We start from the raw sequence: 8988 nt of genomic DNA, 5'->3' as shown, positions 1-8988 counted from the left end.
AGACATTTTCTCTATCGAGGCTCCTTCCTTTCAGGTAAAACTGGCTTGTGTCAAGTCAACATAAAACTAGTCAGCACATTCTAAAAACAGATTAAAGCAAGAAAATCCACTTAAAATTTTAAAAGCATTATTTTTAAATTTGTTTACGTATAAATTAGTGTAAAAATTAGAAGTAAAATCCCAAGAAGCTTGGCTCTTCTGGCCTGAGGGGAGGTATGGAATATGACACTGCAAATGAATTGCATATGAACAGGGACCAGGTTTCCAAAATTTTCATGTAAGGTTTTGCTGCTTGTTAGACAGGACCTCCCAGCCAGTGCACAGTCCTTTCATAGCATTTCTAGCAGAGTGCTTTTTGAAGGAGCACCTCGAACAATTTCAATGAAGCACTGTTTGAGGCCTCAAGTTTATACAAATTAACAGATATTCGAGAATACATAAATGCTAAAAAGCTCAGAACTCAATTCACCACTGTATATGTAAGACAGGGTGGGAGAGGAGGAAGAGAGGGAATGAGAGAGAGAGAGAGAGAGAGAGAGAGAGAGAGAGAGTCAACAGAGGGAGAAGAGACAGAGAGAGGAGAGAGACACAAAGAGACAGCCAACAGAGGGGGCAGAGACACAGAGAATAGAGACACACAGAGAGAGGAGAGACAGAGAGGAGACAGAGAGACAGTCAACAGAGGGGGGAGAGACAGAGAGAGGACAGAGAGACATATAGAGAGACAGACGAGAGAGAGGAGAGACAGACAGACAGAGAGAGAGAGAAAGAGAGAGAGAGAGAGAGAGCGCATAGGGAGCAAAGCACAGACTCTAAGCACAGACTGCACCATTGACTCCAACTCACATTATAGTTTGCTAATAAATTACTAATTTTATTTTGTTTAATTTTCCTCCCCACATGTCTCCCATTCTTTCAAGAGTTTGTAGAATTCTCTCTCAAAGTGAAAACACTTTACCCTTAATTTAAAATAATGTATACACAAAGAGACAACATGTAACACTTTGAGTGGGAAGTGGGGATATTTGTGAAATCTGAATAGATATGGAGGGTTTCAAATGACAGGGCCTGGATCCACTTCTTCTGATGGCTGGGGTCCTCCTACCCTTACTTAGCCTTGGGGGTCATCAGGAGGGTTTATTATTACACCGTTGCTTTCATGTTAAATTCTCATGAAAATATAGAATGTACAACACAGTAAAATGAAAATTCTAACATTCCGCTAATATGTTTGAAAAGCAGAAATCTGAGCAAAAATGAAAACAGCCTTCTCAAGCCAGCTGGTTTTACTGACATGACTAGGAAATAGTAGAACTCAAATGACAATCTTGCTAAGTAGTAGGCAGACACTTCCTGTTGATGTTGTCACTTGCCAAGACCTAATAAGATCATTACTGTGATTATAAAACTTTATTGAACACCTACTATGTGCTGGATAAAGTTCAAATTCCAAATTCATGAAAGCTCTGTTTTTAGTCTTTGAAAATCTCTAGGAAAAGCAGGGCTTTGTGGTTCACATACCTATCCCAGTGTTTGGAAGGCAGAGGCTAGGAGATTGTTGGGAGTTTGAAGCCTGGGCTACAGTGTGCCACTCTATCTCAAAACAGAAAAACAAAGCTAAGACATCTCCAGGATGGAAATTCCAGCTTTGGAACTCTATGCATGGAAAAATCAGAAGGTTTTTAATAGTGATGACTTCCTCGCTGCTGTGTTTAAACCCTTGGGGGCTCCTCTTTTAGTTTACTATTATGGGAAATAAAAGCAAAGGAGGCTACTGAAGGTATTGATTTTTTTTTCCCTGATCAAGGGGAACAATGAAAACAAGAGTAACTAAGGTGGAATTTGTTAAAGGGGCAAAGAAGAATACTAATGAAAATATTTGGTATGGAAATTCAGAGAAGGAAACAAAGTAAAACAAATAGGAAAAAAAGAAAAATAACGGATTTAGCCATTGGATCTGTCTGATGGTACAACAGTCAGAATTTAAAGCAGAATGGTAGTGATTCACACAGGACAACAACATTCACAAAGGCATACCACTGGGGCTTAGGGACTGACTAGACACTAAAAGACAATCCTAAGGAATGTAACATGATGGAGGTTTTGAACCTAAGTGACTGGAAATGTTTGTATTAATGGCATCTGCCATCTAGAGGAAATAATTGAAGGGAGAGTGGGGTGGACCTGGATGACTCTGACTTGGTCTATGCACTGTGAGGTGACACTTGTAGTTATGCCTGACAAAAGGCAGTCACTAGTACAAGGCCTTTCTTGCTGGGATGTGCCTTGGTGCACCATTGGCTTTCACAAGTGGCCCCAGGCTGACTAGATTCACATGTGAAGTTAAGCCCTAAACAGCCACTGTGAATTAGCAGCCTATTAGCTATAAAAATCCCTTAGAAGGCTTTGCAGTGAAAGGGGCTGTGTGATAGTGTGCCTAGTTCTGCTTCGACAATAGACCAGCCATTCATGTGACCCATCTCCCACCTCTTGCTGAGTCCTAAGAGGCTGTTCAGGGCTCACTAACAAACCCCCCAAAATGGAGAAGTTGATCATCAGGAATGGGCCCAGCAGCATCTGAAGAAATAGCTGAGTTTGGGGTATAAGCCACAACTTCCATCGACAGTAGGCACCTCCCTACAAAGATATTGTGTCTGCACATTTCTATTGCTACTATGTCACTGTTGTTTATTTTTAAAGAGTATGTTTTCATTTTTAAAGAATATGGATTTGCCTTATTGAGGAAATGAAACAAGTATGAATCAAAAAATGATAAATCAAACTATGACATAACTTTCCATTTTTAAAATGCTTGTTGCTTTTTTATTTATAATTTAAATTTTTATTGAAAATAGATTTTTTATACTATATTCTGATCATAGTTTCCCCTCTCCAATTCCTCCCTGATCCTCCTCCCCCACCTTCCTCCCCAAGCCAAATCCACATCCTTTCTTTCTCCCTTTCATTAGAAAACAGATAACTAAAAACAAACAGGCAAATATACTTGGTGGGGGAAGAGCCAAAGAAAAGCACAAGATGACGTTTAAAAAGGCATGCCAAACATAGAAGAAAATATCCAGGAGAAAATATCAAGTGCCTATGTGCATTAATTACTCTTTGTTGTGACAAAATATCTAACAAAAGCAACTTAGGGAAGGGCTTGCTCTGGTTCACAGTTTGAGGGCGCAGTCCATCATATGGTAGGAGAATGAGGAGGTTGACCACATTGCTTCCACAATCAGGAAGCAGAGAGAGATGGTCGACAATACCTTCACCTTCTCTTATTTTCACTTTTATTTAGCTTGGGGCCCCAGCCCATGGAATGGTGCAGCTCACATTCAGGGTAGATCTTTCCTCCTTAATTAAATCTCTCTTTAAGAAAACACCTTCAAAGACATGTAGAAATATGTGTGAGGAATAAAGTTATGTTTTAAGTTTAAATTACTGTGTTTAAGAGATCTGTAGAGCTGGGTGGTGGTGGCACAGCCTTTAATTCCAGCACTTGGGAGGCAGAGGCAGGTGGATCCCTGTGAGTTCGAGACCAGCCTGGTCTACAAGAGCTATTTCCAGGACAGCCTCCAAAGCCACAGAAAAACCCTGTCTCGAAAGAGAGAGAGAGAGAGAGAGAGAGAGAGAGAGAGAGAGAGAGAGAGATCTATAGAACACAAATGCCTCTAATCTGTAAGCTTTGCTTGCCCAAAGACAGATAGCTTCCAGGAATGCTGGGAGCTGTGGTTCATGTGGCAAGCCATGTGTTTTTACTTCTACAAACAAGGCTGGTTGTCACAACTGCACAGGATGTGCTTGATCACACATAGGTGGAAGGAACCTAGGCAGGAAGTATGTCAGGATGTATGCTTTACCCTGATTGGATGAAGGCTGGAAGCCCATAGCCATGTGGGTTTTGCCTTTAAAAGCTCCTGACATAATTCAGAGCCATTGTCTGGGGATCCCAGGTATGGACCTGGTCAATGTCCATCATCCTGGTCAGTATTTAACAAAGCTTGCTTCAAATTATTCAAAAAATTATGGTAGTGGTCTTATTCTTGCCCAATGGAATTAACATAGGTCTCTGAACTGATTCCAAATTCAGTTAAATTGTAATGAAGATTAACATCATCCTATGTCTGTGCAGCCTGAATACAACTGCTTATTTGCTTCAGCTTTTTTGTTGTTGTTCTTATTTTTAACTTAACTTAAGAGGATCGGGATGGTGCTCAATGATACCTAGGAGGTTGAGTTCAAACCATATTGAGAGAGAGAGAGAATAGAAAACAGGGGGTGGGGAGAACAAGAAAGAGGAGTCATGTGAGCAAGCAAACAAGCAACTCTAAAGAAAATGAAAGCTATGAACAGTGATTCATATTTGATTGCCATGTGTTTGAAGGCAGCCTGGCCTATAAGAGGAGAACTTGACTCAAGAAAAGAAAGAAGGAAATAAAATGTTATATATTTGATGTTCCAGGTCCACCTTTGCATTTTCTATCTTCTTCCCTAACTTCTCAGGTAATTGCCACTCTGAAATGGTGTATCCTTCCTGTTTGTCTTTTATATTTTTACTATGTACCTAATCCCAGTTTATAGTATGTAATATCACTTTGTGTGCTTATGATTGCACACAAATGATGTCACATTGTATTTATCAATGCTGTACCACAATGTATTTATTCACTCTGCCACAGAATGACAGTGGCTGTTTCTAGTTTTCCCATGGGATGAATATTCTTGCATGTGTGCCCTTGTACGTGGCTGCTTCACAGGAGGCCCTAGAAGATATGGGATTATTTAACATCAGAGATGTACATCTTTACCTTAGCTATGGCCAACCTGAAATGCTTGCTCTAAGTGTTCCCTCCCCGGCATCCCTGACAGTTATAAACACTGCTCAAGGTGGGACCTTTGCTGATGCAATGCCTGGTGAGGGACAAATGGAGGGTGAGAGACAAACAGACCTGCAGAGAAAACTTACATGGAAAGTTATTGGATTACAAGGCTGACTCCTCACACTTGTTAAATATTAAACATTTTGTCAAACTAGTGGGTGTGTTGATTTTTGTTCCTTGGTAACTGTTACTGCTCTAGTTGATAGTGTGAACCTATGAAAATGAAGCCTAAAAATGAGGTGGACCAAAGTCTCATACAATAGCCAACTTTATTCAGGGTATCAGACAATTTATATCCTGAAAGTATTCTGAGGGTTAAGCAAGGACTTGAGCAAAGTTCACATGAGTTTAGGCTCTATACAGTCACAGTCATGAGGACAGCCTGTGCTAAGAACATTTTTGATCATGGGTAATCTGAAGTAAACCCACTCCTATTCACAACACCTGGGAAGGGCATGAAAGCACATTCCAGGAACAACCCATGTTATGGAGAAAGGTAACAAGACTTGCCTTGTTTCTTTGAAGTTATCTCACAAGTTCTAAGACTTCATTCATGGACCATGTTTCGATATAACTAGTGAAGCTTCTTTCAAAATATACAAGCTCTCATCAGTCAGCTAGAAATCTGTTTCCCAACAATTAATGAAGACAGTCTTTTGCAGGGGATGGGGGTGGGGATATTGAGAGTCAGGCTGGGGAAATTAACACTAAGGCCACCTGCTCCTGCCAAAGCCCAAGCAATCCAGGATAACTTGGCATTACAGTCAATAGGAAGGTACAAATGGTTTGGAAAGTTTGCTTCAGAACTTTATAGATATCAGGAGGCACACCCCCTAAGCACCTTGCAGATGACATCCAAGTCACACATAGAAAACAACATGAGTCTTGAAGGATTAGCCTTGAAATTATAATGGGAACTTTGAGAGCCTGGACCCAGAGTGGTATCCCAGTTCTTAGATCTTTGCAATGACACCTAAGTGGTGACTCCAGGGAGGGAGTCTTTGGTTGGCTAAAGTGAACATTATTGGTCTACTGAGCAAGAGATGGATTTCTGTGCTAGGAAAGAATGCCCTGGGCAAACCCAGCCCCACCATTTATTTCCTTTGAGACTCAAAGGATAGAAAGTGGCAATTATTCCTAGAGGGGGAAAGAGTACATGTAAGAATTTAATACATTCGATTTTGCAACAAAGTAACTGAGTAGCTACTATACTTCCAGAAGTACTAGGCTCAGAAGTAAAGAATTAGGCCAGGTCACAGTTGTCCAGAAGTTTATATTCACACCTACTGTTATAATAAAGCATGTAGGGGACCTTGACAGATTTCATGGCAGTTGAGGGACAAACATGCTAGGCAGATAAAGCTTAAGTGAGAAGTTTTATTAGAAGGGGAGGGAGGGGAGAAGGAAAGAGAAAAGAGGTAAAGAGACACAGAGACAGAGAGAGGACAGAAGAGAAGAGGGAGACAGAGAAAGTCCTGTCTGCCATAGGGGAACAGAGGGAAAGAAAGTATAAGTGGGCAGGGGTTTTCTTTTAAAGGGTCCTTTGCACCTGTGTGCAGACTATGCAACCATGGAATCCTGGGCTGGCCAGGGTACTGCCTGAGTGCATTCTTCTAGGACAGGCCAGCATAATGCCTGAATCCTTACACCTACCTGGCAGGAGAGATACTAGGATCAAGAAGGTGGTTTTCCCAGGGTGAGTCTTATCCATTGCACTCCAGATGTGCTGACCTCTTCAGTTTCTCCAAACTCGAGAATTTGCATAATTTGTGGTAGTGGGAGACTGCATTTGTGTTCTCTCTTGCAAGGGGCGGGGGAGGTCTCACTCTAGGGGATAGGGATGCAGCTCATTTGGTAGAGTGCTTGCTTAGCATGCCAAACATCCAGGATTTGATCCCCACACCTCAGCACTAATGAGTGCAGTATCTGGGGCTTATAATTTCAGTGGTCAGGAGGACTAGAAGTTCAAGATCATCCTCAGCTATAGAGAGCAGGAGGCCAATCTGCAATCATAAGACCCTGTCTAGATAATAAAATAAAAATAAAGAAGCTCACATTCTAAAAGAAGATGACCAAAAATCAACAAATAATCCAACATACACTGAGTAGTGAATGCAAGTGGGGACATTGACTCAAGGTAATGGAGATGAACAATCAAGGGTTAGGGCTGGTAACCAGTGCTTCTCTCTCTGCCTCTTCATTCACACACAGGCCACCCTGGGAATTCATTTCTCAGAGTTACTGGGGCTCTAACATTCTTAAACTATGAAATGGGGGGGGGAGGATAATCATCATGTTGTGGATAGTTTTATTTAATTCACTCAAGTTCAAGTTTAGACATTCTTTCCAACTTTGATTTGCTTGCAACTTTATCCTCGAAGCAAAGGAGAAGAGATGGAAGATTGAAAGATTGCTGGAAGGCTTTACTGATTTAACATTTACAAAAATTTTGAAAGTTGTCCAAAATTATAGGCTTTAGTGAAGAGGGAAAGGATTTCATCAAAAACCATATTGTATATATAGACAAACAAACGTGTATAATAAGAAAAGCAATAGGCAGAGACCCCATGAAGCAGGAAGTATAATTAGGCACTGTTCTTGTCCTTAGACTGTGCCTAAATTTCCCTGTCTGTAAAATAATACTAAGGGAATACAGCTCTGCCATTTTTTCCCCCAATACTTCAACTCCTACTTTTGTTTCATAGAACAGAAATACCAACTGTTTCCTTCATTTTTGATTCCATTTTCTTTTAATCTGCTGTTGAGCTGTAACTCTTTCCCTGTTTAGATATAGAGGTCTCCATTGCAGTAAAGTTTAGCTCTGGTTTCTTCCTACAATCCTTCTTTTTCTGGAACCGGGGACAAATTAGAAAACTGTAACGACACCAAGTCTTCCCTACCCTTGAAAAAGCCTTGGCTGTCTTTTAAGGTTTCTTCATGCCTCACGCTTAAAGATTATCAATAAACCACTGTTTTGGATAGGCTTGTGCAAATGATCAATAATGCTATCTTACTGGAAAATCAAATCATTTCTTTAAAAGTTTTGTTTATGAGCCGGGCGGTGGTGGTGCATGCCTTTAATCCCAGCACTTGGGAGACAGAGATAGGTAGATCTCTGTGAGTTCGAGTCCAACCTGGTCTACAAGAGCTAGCTCCAGGACAGCCTCCAAAGTCACAGAGAAACCCTGCCTTGAAAAACCACCCCCAAAAAGTTTTGTTTATGTTTATTTTATGTGTATGGGTGTTTAGCCTGCTTGTAAATCTATACACCACATGTGTGTAGTACCTGTGGAGGTCAGAAGAGGGCATCAGATCACTCAGAAATGGAGTTACAGAATGTTCTTGACTGCAATGTGGGTGCTGGGAACTGAGCCTGCGTCTTCTGTAAGAACAAGTGTCCTTCACTGCTCAGCCATTGCTGCAGCCCTTAAATCATTTTTAAAGTGAACAGATGTTAAAGTTGTATGTTAAGCAAGCATACATTGTCTCCTTTTGATGTAAACAATCTCTAATGGTTACCTTTTAAGTTGCAGTTTTCCCAATTCTGAAGAAGAAAGGTGGAGGCTAGCCCCAGCCTATAGCCAGATCCTACGCAGGAAAATGAAACAAAAGGCTAGCCCTGGTAGGAGACTAGGGAGGCCATTATAAGTACAAGGGCTACCCAAGGAGGGCAAGGCTAGACTTGACTAGACAGAGCAATGAAACCCCATCTCAAAGTGAAAAATTAAGAGGGGGCTGGGATACAGCTCTGTGGTAGGAGCTTCCCTAGCTTAGGAGAGGGCTTAGTTTCCAACTCTAGTATCATAATAATAATAATAACAATTATAAAGTGTTCCAAGCATTTCCATTCTCATTTCAACTTTTTAACTGAAGAGCTAGCTGTAAAATATAATTTAAAATAGAATATCAACAAAAAATTCAGCCACCTCATAACACGATTTTTTTTTTCAAAAATTGGTTAGAGTTGGCTATAGTGGCACATACCTATAATCCCAGCCTTTGGGAGAATGAGGCAGGAGGATCAAAAGCCCAAAACTGACCTGAGCTACATGGTAAGGTCATGCCTCAAATAATAATCATAACAGTGATGATGATAATGGTTAGC

At 40.8% G+C, this 8988-nt stretch overlaps 1 non-coding gene across 1 annotated transcript; it reads left to right on the top strand.

The window, feature by feature from the left end:
- Positions 1-6528: 6528 nt before the first annotated feature.
- On the top strand, positions 6529-6687 carry LOC113834224. The gene has a single exon (XR_003482598.1). It is a non-coding gene; the product is annotated as a U1 spliceosomal RNA (small nuclear RNA).
- Positions 6688-8988: the final 2301 nt, after the last annotated feature.

Source organism: Cricetulus griseus, chromosome 2 (genome assembly GCF_003668045.3).
Source record: "Cricetulus griseus strain 17A/GY chromosome 2, alternate assembly CriGri-PICRH-1.0, whole genome shotgun sequence".
Lineage (NCBI taxonomy): Eukaryota > Metazoa > Chordata > Mammalia > Rodentia > Cricetidae > Cricetulus > Cricetulus griseus.
This window is presented reverse-complemented; position numbering and strand designations above follow the sequence as displayed.